Genomic DNA, 19,956 nt, shown 5'->3' with positions numbered 1-19,956 from the left:
CTTAAACATAAATAAACATTTAAAAAAATAAATAATGAAATAATGAAATATTTCAACCTCACCTGAAATTTTAATATCATTTTGATCTATTTGAAAGGTGACCTTTGGAAACCTCCATTATAAATCCTACCAAATTCTGATTTCAATTCCATCTCCACTCAACCCTTAGGATCTGAGTTAACTAGGCACTAAGCAGTATTATTTCTGTGCTGACTTCATCAGTGATTTATTTTTATCATTTCATGCAACTTTTGTCAGAATTCTATTTTGATTCCCTGATTCCTTTGCATATGACTTCTTCGAATGTAATGTACTTCTAACCATTATTTACTCAGAAAGTCAGTCAGTCTTTAAATTTTAACAGAGAAGTTGCTTCCTCTGTAGATACACACCTGAACTTCCATCCTCTGTATGCCACTGGACTTTGCACAGCTCATCATAACTTCACTTTTACGTCATTTATTTACCTGTACTTTCCAAACCAGATAAGAATTCCCCTGAGGGAAAAGGTTATGACCCACTCAGCGCACATCTAACAGGTTCTGATAAATACAAAGCGCCCAATATGTAGTTTAGAATTAATAAATGAATGAAATTTATTTAAAAATTCATTAATTTAGTATAATGAAGGTTTTACCAAGTCTGATTTTGTAAAATGCCTGAATTATAAGATATTTTATAAAACAACTATACTAATAAATATTTCTATTAGCTTCTAATACAGTAAATATTTTTTAAGTTTATTTATTTATTTTGGAGGGAAGAGGTGGAGAGAGAGGGAAACAGGACCCCAAGCAGACTCCACAGCACAGAGCCCAGTGTGGGGCTTGAACTCACAAACCATGGGTTCGTGACTTGAGCTGAAGTCAGATGCTCAACTCACTGAACCACCCAGGTGTCCCTTAAATATAGTAAATATTGTAAGATAAAACTAAAGGCTACTTAACCAGGAATATGTGGAAAAATTAATTTCTAACAAGTCACAATTCATATACATTACAAATTACCAGGTCATTAATGCAAAAGTCATTTTATATACAAAAAAAGAAATTGCTGATCCCTAATGGGAGATACACAGACATAGAATCCTTGATTTCCTGAGAATGTAGCTTTAAAAGCCTTTCATGTTACTTGCATTCCAAAACCTTAATGGTTGGCGAGCAAGTAATTATTTATTTTTTTAAATTTTTTAAATGTTTATTCATTTTTGAGAGAGAGAGAGACAGAGCGTGAATGAGGGAGGGGCAGAGGGAGAGAGAGAGACACAGAATCCAAAGCACGCTCCAAACCCATGAACTCTGAGATCATGACCTGAGCCAAAGTTGGATGCTTAACTGACTGAGCTATCCAGGTGCCCCTAAGTATTTTTATTCAAGAGGTGTTAAAGATTTTTACAAAAAGAATCATATCCATGAAAAAAAAACCTCCATGTAAAAGGAATTTATCATTCTCTTTCATGATTCCATATGGTCTAGTGCTGTGTTCTGTATGGTGAGGACATTTCTAAATTGAGGGGAAAGCAAAAAGTTAGATATAAGCTCATTTGACCCCATAAAGGATTTGAAAAACTTTTAGTGTCAGCCACAAATCTGTTTGAGATGCTCAGCTTTTTAGAGAATCAATTCTAGCAAGGGGTTAGAAAGAAAGAAAGAAAGAAAGAAAGAAAGAAAGAAAGAAAGAAAGAAAGAAAAAGAAAGCAAGCAAGCAAGCAAGCAGGCAGGCAGGCAGGAAGAAGATAAAAGCAAAATGTGAAATAAAATATTGTCATTATTAATTTCAGACTGGCCAAGTCACTGACAAAATTGCCCAAGTATTTGAAGAGTCTTAATGTGACCAGTAAAATGATGTAGCTCTGAAAGACAGTATCATACCGTATGAATTTAGTTTGCTTTCTTCAGGGGGTGAGGTGTCTGAATATTGCTGTTCAGGGCTCTAGAAAAAAGTAAACATACTTAAACCTGAATGGGAGAGATTATTCACCTCACCTACGTAAATAGTTTACTTGATAGAATAGATTTTTTATCTTTTCACTAAACACACAATTAGTTACTATGTCTTCTGTTTTGCATGTTTTCTTCAGTATTTGGTTATCAGCACATGAAAAAACAAATGGTATTCTATTCTGTTTATTTGTAATACATGTTCAAAATAACACACCAGAACACCCCTGAACATATTTAAGAAAAAATACCATATGTCATATAAACAAGGAGGAAGAGCTTAGATTTTTCTTCCTTGGGAGGAGTGGAAGCTTATGTAATATGTTTTTGAAATTATGTAACATCAGCTACCACCTAATCTGGTTTTCTTAGTACCTACTCTGCTTCGAGCATTTAGTATATTTTGTATTTTATTTTTCTGTCTTTTCCTCTTATTTACTGTGTCTTTATTACATATATATTTTATCCTATAACTATGAGTTTACATGTGTGCCTATAAGCTGTGGCCACTATATTTTTAATAAGTCAAATTAATAAATAAAATGTGATTCTTACTTTTGCTGACTCTTCTGATCTTGTTTTCTGCAATCACAACTTTTGTTATTACTAATATTAATAATAATAACTGCTTTCTCTCTCACTGCAAGAAAGCAATACTAATAGGAATGTTGTATCATATTTTCAAAAATTCAGAAACATGGTTGAAATAAGTGAACAATTCAAATGTAATCTTGATGAACAGTTCCTTAAAGTCTAAAAGCTCTTTGGAAATAAGAATGAGTTATATGTCAATTTAGAAGCAATTATTGTCAGTTTTTTTTTATCTTACAGAATTTTTGAATATAAACCCAAATCCTCTTTGTTTGCTGTTATGAAGACATAGATTTTATCTTCATGCATAAGGAATATGGCAATAATACACTATATGTGTAACTCATTGCACATTATTAATCTCTGCTCAAATCTACCCTTTTCCATGCAATCTTTCCACTTTAAAATCTCATTATTCATGTATATAACTCTAGCAATTCATTTACCTAACTAGAGTAATAGCCTAACCTCTATGCTACATACGTATGCTTGCAACACTGTAGATTTCATTAGAACTTAGGGCTAGGAGCATGAAGAGTCTTTCACACCTCTGATATTTATATCTTTCTTAACACAGCTCCTATGAATTTATTTTATGATTTCTTTTTTTGTAATGTTTATTTATTATTGTGAAAGAGAGACAGTGTGTGAGCAGGGGAGGGCAGAGAGAGGGAGGCACAGAATCTGAAGCAGGTTCCAGGATCTGTGCAGTCAGCACTGAGCCCGATGTGGGGCTCACGAACCTTGAGATCACAACCTGAGCCAAAGTCTGATGCCACTTAACCGACTGAACCACCCTGGAGCCCCTAATTTTTTAATGTAGAACCATACTTTTTTTTCTAAATTATTGGAGCACTTTTAGGACTTTATTTTTTATTTTTTATCTTTTTTGGTTCTTCCTCTATCTCTCATCAGAGACAGTGACTAATATTTCCTTAACAGTTAAGCAACTCCTTACCCTGGAGCTAATTAATCTGAGCTACATATATGGAGATATTTATCTGACAAATGACAGAGTTTCCACCAACAGAGCAGCCTCCCCTCTGTTTCATCAAAAATACTGCCAGTTGGGCAGAAGGGGGTGGTGAGCAATGGAACAACTGAAATAGTTGGCAAGAAACATTGGCTGCTGGTGGAGGAGCCCAAGGTTAAATCCTCAGGTGCCTTCAGCCAGACAAAAGCTGAAGGGGAGAGAAGTTGTAACAACTGAATCCTTCATGCCAGTTATTATTTTTGTAGCTACCCTCAAACCATGAGTATATAAATAATTCATGTGTATCAAATCTATATTTTAAATCATATACAAAAATCCTCCCTCATAATTTAAATGCTCCTGCAATGTCAACCTTCATATGCATAAATATTATCTTAGTAAGCTTCCATAGCACAGTAAACTGCATTTAATAGTATGTTTTCCTGGGGACACCTGGGTGGCTCAGTTGATTAAGCTTCTGACTCTTGGTTTCAATTCAGGTCATGATCTCACGGTTCGTGAGTTTGAGCCCCATGTAGGGCTCTATGCTGATGGCATGGAGCCTATTTAGGATTCTCTCCCTCCCTCTCTCTGCCCCTCTTCCACTTGCACACATGCTCTCTCTCTCTCTCTCTCTCTCTCAAAATAAATAAATAAACATTTAAAAAACTTAAAATAGTATGTTTTCTATTAGTTTCCATTTTATTTCTCATTTTATTTATTTGTTTTGATAGAGAAAGCACAAGAGATCATGATCTGAGCCAAAACCAAGAGTAGGAAGCTTAACTGACTGAACCACCCAGGCATCCTGTTAGTTTCCATTTTTAAAAATGGAACCTGTTCATCAGTTTTGTGAAATCTATAATCTAAAGTGTGTATATAAGAGGATATAGACTTGAAGAGAATTGATTTATGGCTCAGACATGAGGAGGTCTCAGCAGTCAGCCAAATGTACAATGGATTGCAGCTTTGAGGCCGCCAGTGGTAAAGGAGATTGTCACAGGACAATACTGAAAGTGGCCATACACAGACACACAGAATACTAGCATCTGAATATTTACCCTCTAGGCAAGATGAATCTGAGGCATTTTCTTTGGAATATTTAAAGTGCAGATGGTCTTAGTAGAGATTGGCTCAGGACTGAAAATAGGACTCAATTGACAGTCAGTCTTGAAGTTTGTCAAGCACTCAGACTTCCTTGCTCATCCCACAGGCTGAATTCTAACAGCCATGCAGGCATTTAGCACTCAGCCAGAGCTTCAAACATTTCTCTTCAGAGGAATTTAATAGGAACAAAGAAAAGATCTCCACATCTCTGGCTGTATCTACCTAAATGGAACCTTGTTCGTCACAATGCTTCACTCAGGTACCTTATCCCCTTCTTAATGTCTCACATTTAAATACAAGGAAAACTAAGAATAACCATTATTTGAGGAGAGCTTTTAACTCAAGAGAGAGCTTAAATAATAAAGTAATAAATGAAGTAATGAAGGGAAGTTCAGTGAGAAAAATATTCCTTCCACAAACAAGAACAAGTTGCTATGTGTATTAGTTTTCTATTGCTGTGTAATAAATTACCACAAACCTTCATTTTAAAACAACGCAAATTTATTATCTTACAGCACCTCTACTTAGACTCTTGCAAGGCACCAGTCAGATGTAGCCCAGGTCGGGGTTCTCATTTGAAGCTCAGACTCCACTTCCCAGCTAACTGGTTGGTGAAGGAATTCACTGCCCTTGTGGTTATAGGACAGAAATCCCTGATTCTTTTACTAGCCATAGACCAGGAACTACTCTCATTTCCTAGAGAGCACCCAACAGTTCCTTGCCAGGTGGCCTCCTTAACCTGTTTATAAAATGAATATTACTTACCTCTAGACCAGCAGGAATACAGCTCAGTGACTGCTTCTACCACCGACCAATGGACTCTCTTTGAAGGACTCAACTGATAACCTCAAGCCTACCCACTACAATTTGCCTTTTAATTAAGTCAAAGTCTACTGATCAATAACTTAATTACTTATACAAAATCTTTCCTTTCATGAAATCTTGACTACAGTCAAGAAAACAATATACCATCATAATCATAGTTTCCTCCTCCATTCACGAGGATTTAATTATTTAAGGTGTATACATGAGAAACCAAGAATTTTGGAGGCCATCTTAGAAATCTGCCCATCATTCCTTGGAAAAGAAAAATATCAGAAACCAACAAATAACTCTTTATAACATAAAATATAATTGCTGAAAAAATTGCTCTAAAAATATTGAAAGACAATATTAAGGAAATAGTGCAGAAAGTGAGAGAAAGAGAAAGAACAAGGAAAACTATGAGCAGAAATTAAGAAAATTAGAGATATTATGTAGAAAATTTAATATTCAACAAATTAGAGTTCTATGGAGAATTAAACAATTCAAAGGAAGAGAGTATTAAAGGAAGAAATCAAGGGAATTTCTTTGAAATAAAGAATATATATTTCTAATTGAAAAAACCTTCTAGTACCCAGCAAAAACAATAAAAACAGATCCATACTAGAGCACACATTATAAGATTTTAGTATAGGAAATAGAAAATTCTAAAGTCTGGAGATTTAAAGAAACAAGTCATGAACAAAGGAGCAAGACTGATATTTCTCACAAGGAACACTAAATGTTAAATGGCATTGGAAGTGCGCCGTGGTGGCTCAGTCGGTTAAGCATCTGACTTTGGCTCTGGCCCTGATCTCATGGTTCATGAGTTCTAGCCCTGCCTGGGGCTCTGTGCTGACAGCTCAGAGCCTGGAATCTGGAGCCTGCTTCAGATTCTGTGTCTCCCTCTTTCCCTGCCCCACCCCTGCTTGCTCTCTCTCTCTCTCAAAAAGTAAATAAACATTTTAAAACATAATGAAAATAAATGACATTGGAGCAAGTGCTTTAATATTCTGAGGGGAAACGCTTTTCAAATGAAAACTCTACCCAGCCAAACCCTCATCACATGTGAGATACAAGAACACCAGGCATTGTCACATGTGTCAAACTTCCACACATTTGCCTCCCATGACATCTTTCTTTCTTGAGACGTCCCAAAACACGTTCTTCAGCAAATTCACGAGTAAATCAAGAAGAGAAAGACAGGGTTCAGGAAATATTGGATCAAATCAAGAAGACAGTAAAGAGAGACCTCAGTGTGACAGCTTTGGAACTGCTGGAAACAATCCAGATTATGGGGAATGAATGTAAAGCTACAAAGGGAAAGGTATAAATTAAAGATATTGAGACGGCAACCTGGGCATCTGGGAAGTAGGGCGATTATTGTACAATACAGAATCCTCCCAAGTGAGAGTTTGCCACATGGGGCCACATGGTGACTCTAGTGAAGCTGTATTTGCAGAAACATTGACAAAAGCAATGATCGTTGACTTAATTTCAGTGTTTAAAGGGATACAGTTGAGAGAAATGGAGTCATGGTGGGGACGTTTAAAAAGCCCAATATTCCTTTTTATTGTAGAAATTCGAAAGGTAGTTTCTAAAAGTCATCAATCCAAAAATTCTTCCTAGAAACATATAGTTTGGAAAAATATCAGAAGAAACTGTTGAATTAAACCTTTGCCTCTACAAAAAGGAGGAGGATGGGAACTGCTCGTTCTCATTATTAGCTTTCTGTTACTATTGGATTTGTTCTAACAATGTGCTGTTACATTTTTTAACTTTTTGACCATATAAAAACATCTGTAGTTGTTTCTTTGGCCATAATTGAGTTTCAGATATTTTTTAGGGAAAAAAAAAACACTATAGCAATGTTGTATTAAACACAGAAAACTAAGCTTTTAACATGTATGTATAACTTTAGCCTCATGTAGCATTTACCTTCCCCAACAACTAATAATTTGAAACTTCTTGATTTTGGGGGGTGATAATTATAGTCTGCAAATATTTTTATTAACTATATTAAATAATGCCTACATTCGTGGCACGTGGGAGGCACTAAAGCATTTTCATTTTTATGTTGTTAGTTGTCCTTCCAATAATCCTGTGATAAAGGCAGAGTAAATACTCATTAAATATTCATAATAATTATTCATATTAAATATTCATTCTGTCTTATAGATTAAAAAATTGAGGTTCATAGAGTTAAGTGCATACTCAGAATAATGTTTTTTCTTAGAAACAATATTCCAACATTAGTATAGTGTATCGCTCATCCCATCGCACTGGTTCCTGTATGTTAGGATATAATACTTTTTTTTTTACTTTGTAATTTCCTGACCCAGTCCCATTTTGATAGTCATGGTATTTTGTGTATCTAAGTGACATTTTTTATTTTAAATATAGCACTATGTATATCCACCCAGTGTCATTGTGAAAGGTGATTTCCTCATTTTCATATAATTGTAGGTAGAAAATAGGTTTTTAAATATACATATATACTAATAATGCATTTACAATTTTACTTCAACTTTTCCAAAACAAAGGGCACGAATCTGTATTTATTCTACAGAGTTATACTCCATGACTCTCAAAAGAAATGTAAACACCAAAAGGATCCACATATGAAAATCAAGAAAATAGGAGCCGAGTGTTAGCTAATTGGACATTCCTTCAGTCCTTCCCTGCTTCATTTCAGGAAACAACCATGCCTCTCATTTTGTCCTTAGGACATTACAAGAAACTCATACTGGGACGTGGTGGTTCTGCCCTTAGAAAACTACCAGATATGAGATTTCCTTTGGAGTCATTTTATCTTGTTAAGTGAACCCAGACAGAAGTTAAGAAATGAGGGAGATGAAAAGTAGATTCCAGTAGTGGAGAGAAAAGATTACGATTACAGCAGAAAGGAAAAGTAGTTCACTCCTTCTCAGGCAAAATCAGTGAGGGTTTGGGATGGTCATAAAAGCATCCTAGCATTGCACAGGCAGCCAAACAGCAAGTATACAGTCATTCCAAGATGGATCCCAGAAGAACAATTGCATCTATCGCATGAGAACTTTAGGGAGCATAAACACCAGTCAGATCTGTACAGGAAGCTCCCCCACATCCCTAGACCCTGCAAACTACTTTTTCAGATACAAAATACATACATATCCAAAATTTGGCATCATAGATGAAGTTGGCTTGCCAATTTCATAAAGAACAGATGAATTAATGTTGTTTTACTTTAATTAAATGTATTTAACATAACTCTGGCAATAATTCCTGTCCAATGTCTCAGCTATTTCCACTAGTGCTAAGAAAAAGAAGATATACCAACACCATATTCTATATAGATGGTCACTTAGAAAATAGTTACAAACAACAACAGCAAACTACAATGCAAGAAATCCTGCTTAGAAAACTTTGTTCATCTGTCTTTTTAACAAACATTTATTGAGTACTGACTTTTGCCAAACAAAAGTGCTCAGTAAGGCCTGGGTTTTGGTGTTTCATGCAGTGTTGTGGCCAGGAGACTGGGAACTGATATGAAGACACTTGAATTACTTTTAGCAGAAGAGAAATGGAGCCATAGAACATTAAAGATGAATTCAGGAGGATCTGAGACCATGGAGAACTTGCCTGCTCTCCACACTATTCTACAAGGAGAGGTTGCTATGGCAACAGACTATGAAGCCTTTCTCAAAATCCCACGGTGTAGGAAGCAAGGCCTGTTCCAGCAAACTCACATGTCATCCTATCCTGCCCATCCATGTCATTATGTCACATATCTCTAGTCCTCTGAGATAGTAGATGTCAGAGAAAAGGTGTGGATGAAGCTTATTGGCTAAGAGATAAAAAATGATAGAATAAAAGTATCCTTCTCCATGAAAGTTGTCAACAAAAGGACTGAGAAAGACCTCAACCCCAACAATGGTATCACTGAGCAAGAAGAGAGGCATAGGCGGCCTTTCCATGGCCTTTCCATGGGCGGCCATGATTCCATGGGACAGATCACCCTCAAGGCTGTCCTGAACATCACCTGCAAGAAGTGTGTCAATAAAGGCTACTTTGTGAAGGATTGGCTTATGCAATCAGGAGGGAACAAATATTCCCTGATACCTGATGAGAAAGAGGAAAAGGAAGAGGCACAGTCAGCAGAATTTGAGAAGTCCAGCAATTGGAGAACAGTGATTGGCCCCTTCCTGTTCAGTCTGTCCTGGGCTGATTGGTGAGTGATCTCTGTGGCATCCAACACAGGGGCAGGGGGAGAGCAGCAGTATGAGGGAGAACATGATAAGATGGTGCTTACTTTTTCAATTCCCTTAACATTATTCTACTGTGCTGCAAGTGACAGACAGAAAAACATTGTTTGCAATTCCTGAACTTGTGACACTCTGCCAGATCATTGAACCAGATAGCTCAAGCCAAGATCATTGCTTTACTTTATGTTTACTACTGTGTGAATCCCTTGGTTTCACTTCAGGTCTCTGCTTACATTCCTGGCACTACATAGAAAAAAAAAAAAGTGGAGGGGCATAATTCTTTCCCTCAACAAGTCATTTAGTGAAGAAAGGATCATAAATTTAAAAAACAATGCAGTTAGATAAATTGTGAAAGAAGGTGGTATTTGGTGGAACAGAGCAGGGCTTCTGTTTTAAGTTAGGACCATGGAAGTCATCCTAGTGGAACTTGCCTTGAATTGAATTTTGAAAGTCAAGTAAAAGCTTGTTCCAAATTGACTAGAAAAAAACCAGAATGAATAACTTGTTAGAATTATGGTTAGTGCACATAACAAAGAGTCAATAAGCATAGCTTAAACCTATACTTTTCCCCTCATAATAAACACTCCCTAGTGGGAACTTTAAGGCTGGTGCAGCTGCTCGAGGAGTTGATGAAGAATTCAAGTTCTGTTTAGCTTCTTTCTCCACCAGTCTCAGTGGGTAGTTTTTTTTCTCTTGGGCACAAGATAGCTGTTGTAACTCCAAGCATCATGTATGCAAGTTAATCCAAAAGAAGGGGAGAAAGGTGAATGTGTCTGCTTTTGTTAGAAGGACACTAGCATTTCCAAAAGTCCTACCCAGTAGACTTTAGCTGTTTTTTTATGGGCCAAAATCTGATCACAGGGCCATCCCTAAAGGTAGAGCAGTCTAGGAAGGTAAGTATTTTTAACTTGGCTCATTGACTCCCCAAATAAAAATGAGGTTATGCTAGTAACAAGGAGAGAATAGAAGTGATATAGAAAACTACTAGCAGGATTTATGCTTTTGAGATGATAAAGTAGTTGTAATTTTCCCTATTCTACCTACCAGGTAAAACCAAAAGCCTTGGACATTATATAAAGCATGTGTGTTTTCTTACCAAAATGGAATCAAAGGAGAAATCAACAAAAGAAAGATCCAAAGAAAATATTAAAACATTTGAAAATTCTAGAAAACTAAATTAATATTCTTCAATTCCCATTTTATTTTTAATTTATTTATCAAGGAGAAAAGTCTCCACACTAGAAAACTGGAAAAAAAAAAAATTAACATTAAGGAACTAAATCCCAAGATACATGAAAAGATTGTAAGGATATTTACAGTAGGTACTTAACTGTCCCAGAGTATAACTGATAAGTGTATGTATGTATGGATACCCTTCATATTGTACTATTACTTTGTGCTTACATATTTTTATCTGCTCAGTTGTTTATAAGTTCTCTGGAAGAAGAGCTCTATGGAGAAATCTTGTCTCTTTCTTCTTCATTATAAATACTTCGAACACAGTGGTCACTCAAAAATTATAATTGAGTTGAATAATTGATTAATTAATTAATTCATTGATCATTTAAATGAATTAGTTTCTAGTCATAAATAATTCATTTATGAATAAACCGATTCAAGTTGATGAGCCATGTTTCATAAATTATTTTACTCTGCATGAATATCTTTTCAGAAAGGACACATATGTGAAATGGATGAAAAATAAAAACCAAGCAAAAGAAGCCAACAAATGTGCCAAACACATGAATTTACAATTAAACTTAAAGCTTTCTGACAGTAGGGTCAGACATATGCACACATGGTCAATCAAACACATTTTGTTATTTAAAAAAAGGATAATACCGTCCTGAGATTTTCTATGAGAAAATTAAATGGTAACTGCCAAATGAAAGTGTATATTCCAGATATGATGATGGAATCATATGGTTAGATGACACAGAGGGACAGTGTTGTAGGCTCTGCTGGTCAGAGCACATGTATAATGTGGTGATCACTTTTGGCACCTCATTTAGAGATATATATTAATAAATTCTAGTGTGCTTTAGAGGAATGTGAGCTAAATGGTAATAGGTCTTTAACTGTATCATTCAAGCAATGGTTGAGAGAATTAGTGAAAAGAAGAGAAATCTGTGGGAAAGCATACAAATTGTCTAAATACTTGAAGGGCACTCATGTAAATGAGGGAGAAAACTCTAGAGGAGATTAATTCATAATTACATAGTAAAAGGAGACACATCATCAGATTGAATAGCAGTAAGACTTCTGAATGGCTGTAACATCTCCAAATCAGGCATGCTTCCCCTGAGAAGTGACCAGGTAAGCATTAGCCAAGGATGTTATCAGGGAGATTCCTAGAGAAGTAGGGGGTTGAGTCAGGTTACTTCTGAAGGCCATTTCAACATGCAGATTCGATAACTCTATGAGTTTATGGTACAAATTACTGGTAGATTTAATCAATTCTACTGATTTTACTCAATTCTATTTGCCAAAGATAACTTCTATTTGACCTAAGTGATTTTACTCAATTCTATTTGTCAAAGATAACTTCTATTTGACCTAAATTAAGACTAAAATCTGTAACTTTTTAACTGAAGACAATTAATTAGGTCACCCAAAATTCAAACCTAAGGCTTGGATTTCATAAAAAACAGTTTCATATAATTCAACAATTAAGGCTTGTATTCAAGCGTGGTCATGTTTCTTATCTAAGACTTATTGGTAGTGATGGCTCTAGTACATAATTCTGCCCTATTTTTGTTTAAGAAGGTATAATTCTCATTGATAGCATGTTTTAGGCAGAGTGTATTAATACAAAAATGTATATCTGCATCTACAAAGACAGTTCATTTTTAGAAGCATAAAAACGGGGGCTCCTGGGTGGCTCAGTCGGGTAAGTGTCCAACTCCTGATTTTAGCTAAGGTTATGATCTCACTGTTGGTGAAACTGAGCCCTGCATTGGGCTCTATGTTGACAGTGCAGACCCTGCTTAGGACTCTCTCTCTCCCTTTTTCTGCTCCTCCTCTGCTCATGTTGTGTGAACACTCACACACACACTCTCTCTCTCAAAATAAATAAACAAACATTTAAAACAAACATTAATTTGGGTGCCTACATGGCTGAGTTGGTTAAGCGTCCAGGCTCAAGGTATGATCTCACAGTTCACAAGTACAAGCCCCACCTTGGGCTTTGTGCTGACAGCGGGGAGCCTGGAGACTACTTCAGACTCTTGTCTCCCTCTCTCTCTGCCCTTCTCCCATCGCTCGGTCTCTCTCTCTCTCTTTCTCTCCCAAAAATAAACATTTAAAAATTTTTTAAATAATGGGGCGCCTGGGTGGCTTAGTCGGTTAAGCGTCCGACTTTCGCTTAGGTCATGATCTCGCGGTTCGTGGGTTCGAGCCCCGCGTCGGGCTCTGTGCTGACTGCCAGCTCAGAGCCTGGAGCCTGTTTCAGTCTGTGTCTCCCTCTCTCTCTGACCCTCCCCTGCTCACGCCGTCTCTCTCTCTCTCCTAGAAATAAAAAAAAAAAAAACATTAAAAAAAATTTTTTTTAAATAAAAAAGTAAATAAATTTAAAACCATAAATTGATAATGATATATAAACGTGTTAAAATAGAAGGTGTGTCTCTTCAAACAATTCTTGGAAGAATTTATATGACAAATTATAAAATAAAAGATCACCATTTTTATACAGCTTATGCTCTACAGCCAGAAAGTACTTGCCTTCATTTTAGAAATTAGGTGTTTTGCAAAAAGTAATCATACTTGTAATTATGAATAGCAATATAAGGTGAAGTATTAACAATATCAGTAACAACAACAGCAGAAAATGTGAGTCCCAAACATTCAGGACTCAGTACCTGGCACCTTACAGGGCAACTATAAATGCTACGTAAACACTGGTAAAAATAAATGACAGGAAATCTCACACTCAAGAATTGTGTGCCAACGTAGCATAGAGTTGCAGTTTTCACTCCATTAAGTCTGATTTCCACATGGGGCGTCTGGAATAACCAAGTTAAAAGACCAGAGCCTCTGGGTGAATACTACAACTTAGGCCCAATGCACAATGTGTAGCTTCAGGAGCTATCTCTTTTCTTAACATTTTTAAAGACAGAAACACTCAGGAAAAAAAAATGACTGAGGTAGGTGGTATTTAACTTCAAGAAAATCATGATTCTTGACATTTTTGTTACTAAGAGACTCTGAAACATGAGGAATCATTCTCTGGTAAAGGAGTTATGTCCCATTATGAAGCCCTAGAGATAAATTCTCAAGATTCTCCAAACTTTGTGAGGTATTTTGGGAAATACATGAGTGAACCCATATTTTCTCTTACATCTTCAAAGAACAGAAAAAAATGCCTAATGAATTCTTTTTTGATGCTTAAGCCGAAGATTTAAGAAATACATGAGAAAAGCAGTATGTGTTCATGAAACCATTTTAAAAGAAAGGATTCCCTGAGGGAGCACCTGGGTGGCTCAATCAGTTGAGTGTCTGACTTCAGCTCAGGTCATGATCTTGCGGTCTGTTGAGTTTGAGTCCTGCGTAGGGCTCTGTGATGACAGCTCAGAGCCTGGAGCCTGCTTTAGATTCTGTGTCTCCCTCTCTCTCTGCCCCTCCTCCCCTCACTCTCCGTCTCTGTCTCTATCTCTCTTTCAAAATAAACACTAAAAATTAAAAAAAAAAAGGAATGAAAGATTTCCTGAGAATGCAACTGCAAAATGTCTTCCAACCACTTTCCTAAAAAAAAAAAAAAATTACTTCATGCATTGCTGGCAAATCGATTACATAAAAATCGAGGGAGTCAAAAAGAAATTCCTTATTGCTTTTGATAAAACTCACTAAAAGTATTGAACTTAGAGACAAGGCACTTGAAAACTCAAGGCAATCTTTCTTGCTGAGAAAAGCCTACTTTGGAGGGAAAGAAATACAGTATTATTATCTAGTACCAACCATCTGGCAACTTCGGGAAAAGATACTTAATAGCCCTGTGACCAGGGCTACTCAGCTACAAGTAATCATAATGATTGCTTCTACTGAGCTTGTCCTTACTGTATTGGATGCTCTACTCAGCTTTCTTTTCTGGTCTGGTGAAGCTGGGCGTGTTATTTACCTCCAATCTTCAATTTCTCACTGAAGCAAAGTTAATGATAGTTGCGTACTTATAAAGATTAAATGGAATAACGGGATAAGGTATTTAGCACTTAGCATACACAGTGTCAGGTATAGAACAACCAATTTAGAAATGTTTGCTTACTATTATTACCCCTTGAATCATAGCCTAGAAGTGGGTATTATTTAAAGATGGCCATCACAGTAAGGTAATGGAAGAGATCAGATGCCATAAATTTTATAAACTGGCCGACATGTTTTGTTTGGCAGGCCATATCATATTCATCCCACAGAATGTTTTCATTAACTCTCAGTGTATAAGGTTTGAATTATCTCTCAGTGTATAAAAATAGATTTCACAAAGCAATCTCAAGCTCCATCTTTCGTTAGAAATGTAAAATATCTGTTTATTTTTGGCCTACCAACCCACATGACAGCCATGAGGGTAAACTTGGGGTCGTAATTTTTAACAAAGGTTCTCGTCTTCCATGGCTCCCACTTTTACTGTTTTCTCCATGATAATAAGAACAAAATAAATATAATTCATCATGGTGCTTGCAAATTTGTTAACCACTATTATTATTTTTCTTAGAATTTTTTCCATAGAGTTTGGAAAACTGTGGTGCCCTCCTTTCGATTTAAGTACACAGACTTACTCCTTTTGTCTGAACTCCTGAGGGAAGTGAAATAAAAGTTGTTTTTCAAGTGTGTGCCATTGGTTGGAATGCATATTATGTCACCCTTTTCTGGAATGTTCCCTTTATAAACATAAAATAATAAGTAAAGCATACATATGTACATATATATTTGAACTAATGGGAAGCTGTACTTAATGATTCCTAAATAGAAAATGCTAATGAGTCTCAAAATTCCATCCAAATGTATTCAACTTAGATAAATATTCTAAGTAAATTTGCATGTGTGTTTATTGAGACATAATAGGCAGGTATTAAGGAGGGCACTTGTGACAGACACTGGGTATCATGTGTAAGTGATGAATTATTCAATTCTACTCCTGAAACTAATATTACACTATATGTCAACTAACTAGAATTTAAGTAAAAACTTGAAACAGAAAAATAAAAATCATTTTAAAAAGACAGATAATCAACATACACCATTGAGTAAATTTAAGGTGTATGACTTGTGGATTTAACACGCATATGTATTACAATATGATTACCACTGTAGCCTCCATCACATAGTGTTTCTTTCTTATTTGTGGTTGAGGATATATAAGACTAGTCTGTTAACAACGTTCACTTATGTAAAACAATATTGTTAACTATAATCACAATGCTGCCCATTAGATCCCCAAACTTACACATCTTACAGCTGTAAGACATTTTTCCAAAGAAGACATCCAAATGACAAACATGAATTGTTGTTCAATATTACAAATCAGAAGGAAAATGAACATAAGAACCACAACGAGATGCCCTGTTCAAATGACTAATACCCCCTTGGACCAATGTCTCCCCAGTTCCTCCAGCCTCCTACCAGCCACTGGTAACCACTATTCTACTCTATGTTTCTGTAAGTTTAGCTTCTTTAGATTCCCATGTAAGAGATATCATACAGTATTCGCCTCTCTCTGTATGACTTATTTTACTTTATAAAACATCTCCAAGGTTCATACATGCTATCACAAATGGCAGAATTTCCTTCTTTTTCATGGCTGAATAATATTCCATTGTATATCCTGTTTATCCATTCATCTATTGATGGAGCCTTAAGTTGTTACCATATTTTGGCTATTGTTAATAATTCTGTAATAAATATGGGGTACAGATATCTTTTTGATATCCTGTTTTCATTTTCATAGGATATATACTCAGAAATGGGAATGCTGGAACAAACAGAGGTTCTACTTTACATTTTTTGAGGAAGATCCATACCATTTTCCAAAGTGGTTGAACTGACTTTCATTTCTACCAGCAGTCCTCAGGGGCTCTCTTTTCTCCACCCCCTCACCAACACTTGTTATCTCTTGTTGTTGTTGTTGTTTGTTTAGTTAGTTTTTTTGTTTTTTGTTTTCATAATAGTCATTTTAATAAACTTTAAAAAATTAATGTTTATTTATTCTTGAGAGAGAGAGAGATGGAGAATGAGTGGGGAGGGGCAGAGAGAGACAAAGACACAGAATCTGAAGCAGGCTCCAGGCTCCCAGTTGTCAGTACAGGGCCCAACATGGGGCTCAAACCCAGGAACTGAATCATGAGATCATGACCTGAGCTGAAGTCAGATGCTTAATGGCAGGTGCCAGTGGCACCCAGGTGTCCCTTGATAATAGTCATTTGAACAGGGCATCTCATTGTGGTTTTTATGTTCATTTTCCTTCTGATTTGTAATATTGAACAACAATTCATGTACCTGTTTGTCATTTGGATGTCTTCTTTGGAAAAATGTCTGTCTGTTCCTCTGCCCATTTTTTACTTGCATTGTTCCTTTGGGCACAAAGGATTACTATAGCTTTGTAGTATAATTTGAAATCAGAAGCTTTGTTCTTCTATCTTAGGATTACTTTGGCCTCTCAGGATCTTTTGTGGCTGAATATTAATTTTAGGATTGCTTCCTCTTTCTGTGAAAAATACCATTGGAGTTTCGATAGAGACTGCATTAAATCTATATATGGCTTGGGAAGTATGGATAGTTTGATAGTATTAATTCTTCCAACTCATGAATATATCACAGTTTTCCATTTGTGTATTATTCAATTTCTTTCATCAAAGTCTTTAAGATTTCAGTATACAAAACTTCCTCCGGTTGAATTTAGTCCTAAGTATTATATTGTTTTTAATGCTACTTTAAATGGGAATTGTTAATTCATTTTTCAGATATTTTGTTGTCAATGTATAGAAACACAACTGATTTCTGTATGTTGGCTGGATATCCTGCAACTTTACTAAATTCATTGATTGACTAGAGTTCTTTAGTGGAGTCTTTAGGATTTCTATACATAATATCATATCATCTGCAAATAAAGACAATATTACTTCTTCCTTTCTTTTTTTTCAAAGTTTATTTACTTATAAACTTTAAAGAGCAGAGAGAGAGAGAGAGAGACAGAGAGAGAGAGAGAGAGAGAGAGAGAGAGAAGGGGAGAGACAGAGAGAAAAAGTGAGAGAGAATCCCAAACAGGCTCTATACTACCAGTGTGGAGTCCAACGTGGGGTGAGATCATTACCTGAGCTGAAATCAAGAGTTGGCTGCTGCTGAAATCAAGAGTTGGCTGCTTAACCAGACTGGACAACTCAGGTGCCCCTACTTCTTCCTTTCTTATTTAGATGTCTTTTCTTTAACTTGCCTGACTGTTACAGCAAGGATTTCAGAGACCCTGTTGGATAGGACTGGTGAGAGTAGGACCCTTGTTTTTTCCCTGATCTTGGAAGAAAAGCTTGTAACCTTTCACCCTCAAATGTGATGTTAGCTGTGGATTTGTTGTATATTATCAGTATTATGTGGGATATGTCTCTTCTATACTCAACTTGTTGAGGGCATTTAGATGCTGTATTTTGTCAAATACTTCTTCTGTATTTATCAAGATGATTTTTGTCCTTCATTTTATTAACATGTGGATCACATGTATTGATTTGCATTCGTTGAATCTTGCATATCAAAGATATAGCCCACCTGAAAATGGTGTGTGATCCTTTTAATGTGCTGTTGAATTAGGTTTGGTAATATTTTGTTGAAAACTTCTGCATCGATATTTATCAAAAATACTGTTCTGTAGTTTTATTTTCTTGTACTGTCCTTCTGGCTTCGGTATCAGGGTAGTGATGGCCTTGTAAATGAGTTTGGGAGTGCTCTTTCATTGCTGGAAGAGTTTGGGAAGGATTGGTGTTAATTCTTCTTCAAATGTGTAGTAGCATTCCCTAATAAAACCATCTGGACCTTGGCCCTTCTTTGTTGGGAGGTTTTTGATTACTGAATCAATTTGCTTACTGATAATGAGTCTGTTCAAATTTTCCATTTCATTATTCAGTTTCAGTAAAGTTTGTTTTTAGAAATGTGTCCATTTCTAGATTATCCAATTTGTTGTTGGCATGTAATTATTCGTAGTCGTTTCTTATGACACTGTATACTTCTGCGATATCACTTGTAATGTCTCTTCTTTCATTTCTGATTTTACTTGAGAATTCTTTCTTTTTTCTTAGTCTAGCAAATAAGTTGTGAATAGACTATAATTTATTGAGTACTGTGCATCTTAAAGAAATAAGGCATTTTTTTAGGTTGGATAACATTTTCCCTTTGGGCGGCATTTTGGCTAATGTTATTCACCTTTTATTTCTCAAATTTTTTGTTAGGGAGTCAGACATGAAACAGTAGTTACACACACACACACACACACACACACACACACATGCAAGAAGAAATGGATCAAAATCACCCAAGATAATGACAGCTCATTGTGCAAGCATAGCACAGTGGGACATACTTGCCAACCGGCATACACCTCAGTAAGACAGCATATATGAATTTTTTATTGAAGTCTTTAAAAAATACTATAAACAAAATCCAGAGATTTAATATTCTATTTAATTATATCTATCTTGCCACTCCTGTTAGAATATAAAATCCCTACAAATGTAAATATATTAAAAAGACAATAGACAGTAGAGTATTAGGTGTTTCAAATTGTTATTTATTCTTTAAAAATATTATTTTTCAATCTGAAACAGTTCATACACATCTCTAGTCAATGTAGAGACATGAACAATCAAAATAATTTAACACAGAAATTAAAATAATTGTTTCCTTAACTCACTAAAAATTTACATCAAGTAAATTTATTATTTCCCTTGTATTGATATTTGACATAATTTTTATTGAGTTTACTGTAAGTCTTTCTAAAGTGGTAGTAGAGGCAACAATGCTCTTAATAAAATGACCAAAAAAGTCAGAGAAAAGACAACTATGTCCAGGGGAAACATATTGCTAAAATTAGAAAAATAATATGTCTTTATTTATGTTTTGTGCTCTTTGTATTCCATTATATTCTATTTGTTTGGAGAAAAAATAATCGGGTCCTGAAAAATGCTACATAAGTGATTATTTGATTCAAAAAAGAGTTATGGCTTCTAAAAGAATATTACTATTGCTCATTTTATAATTGGAGATAAATTTATGGTATAATCTCTCATATCCTTTCTACCACTTACTATAGCCCTGCCATGTCCCAAAT

At 35.6% G+C, this 19,956-nt stretch overlaps 1 pseudogene; it reads left to right on the top strand.

Moving 5' to 3' along the window:
- Positions 1-6,789: 6,789 nt before the first annotated feature.
- LOC120220922 lies at positions 6,790-10,338 on the top strand (annotated as a pseudogene).
- Positions 10,339-19,956: the final 9,618 nt, after the last annotated feature.

Source organism: Hyaena hyaena, unplaced genomic scaffold, assembly GCF_003009895.1.
Source record: "Hyaena hyaena isolate Hyena2069 unplaced genomic scaffold, ASM300989v1 scaffold_742, whole genome shotgun sequence".
NCBI classification, from domain to species: domain Eukaryota; kingdom Metazoa; phylum Chordata; class Mammalia; order Carnivora; family Hyaenidae; genus Hyaena; species Hyaena hyaena.
Note: the sequence above shows the minus strand (reverse complement) of the source record. Positions and strands in the feature narration are given on the sequence as shown.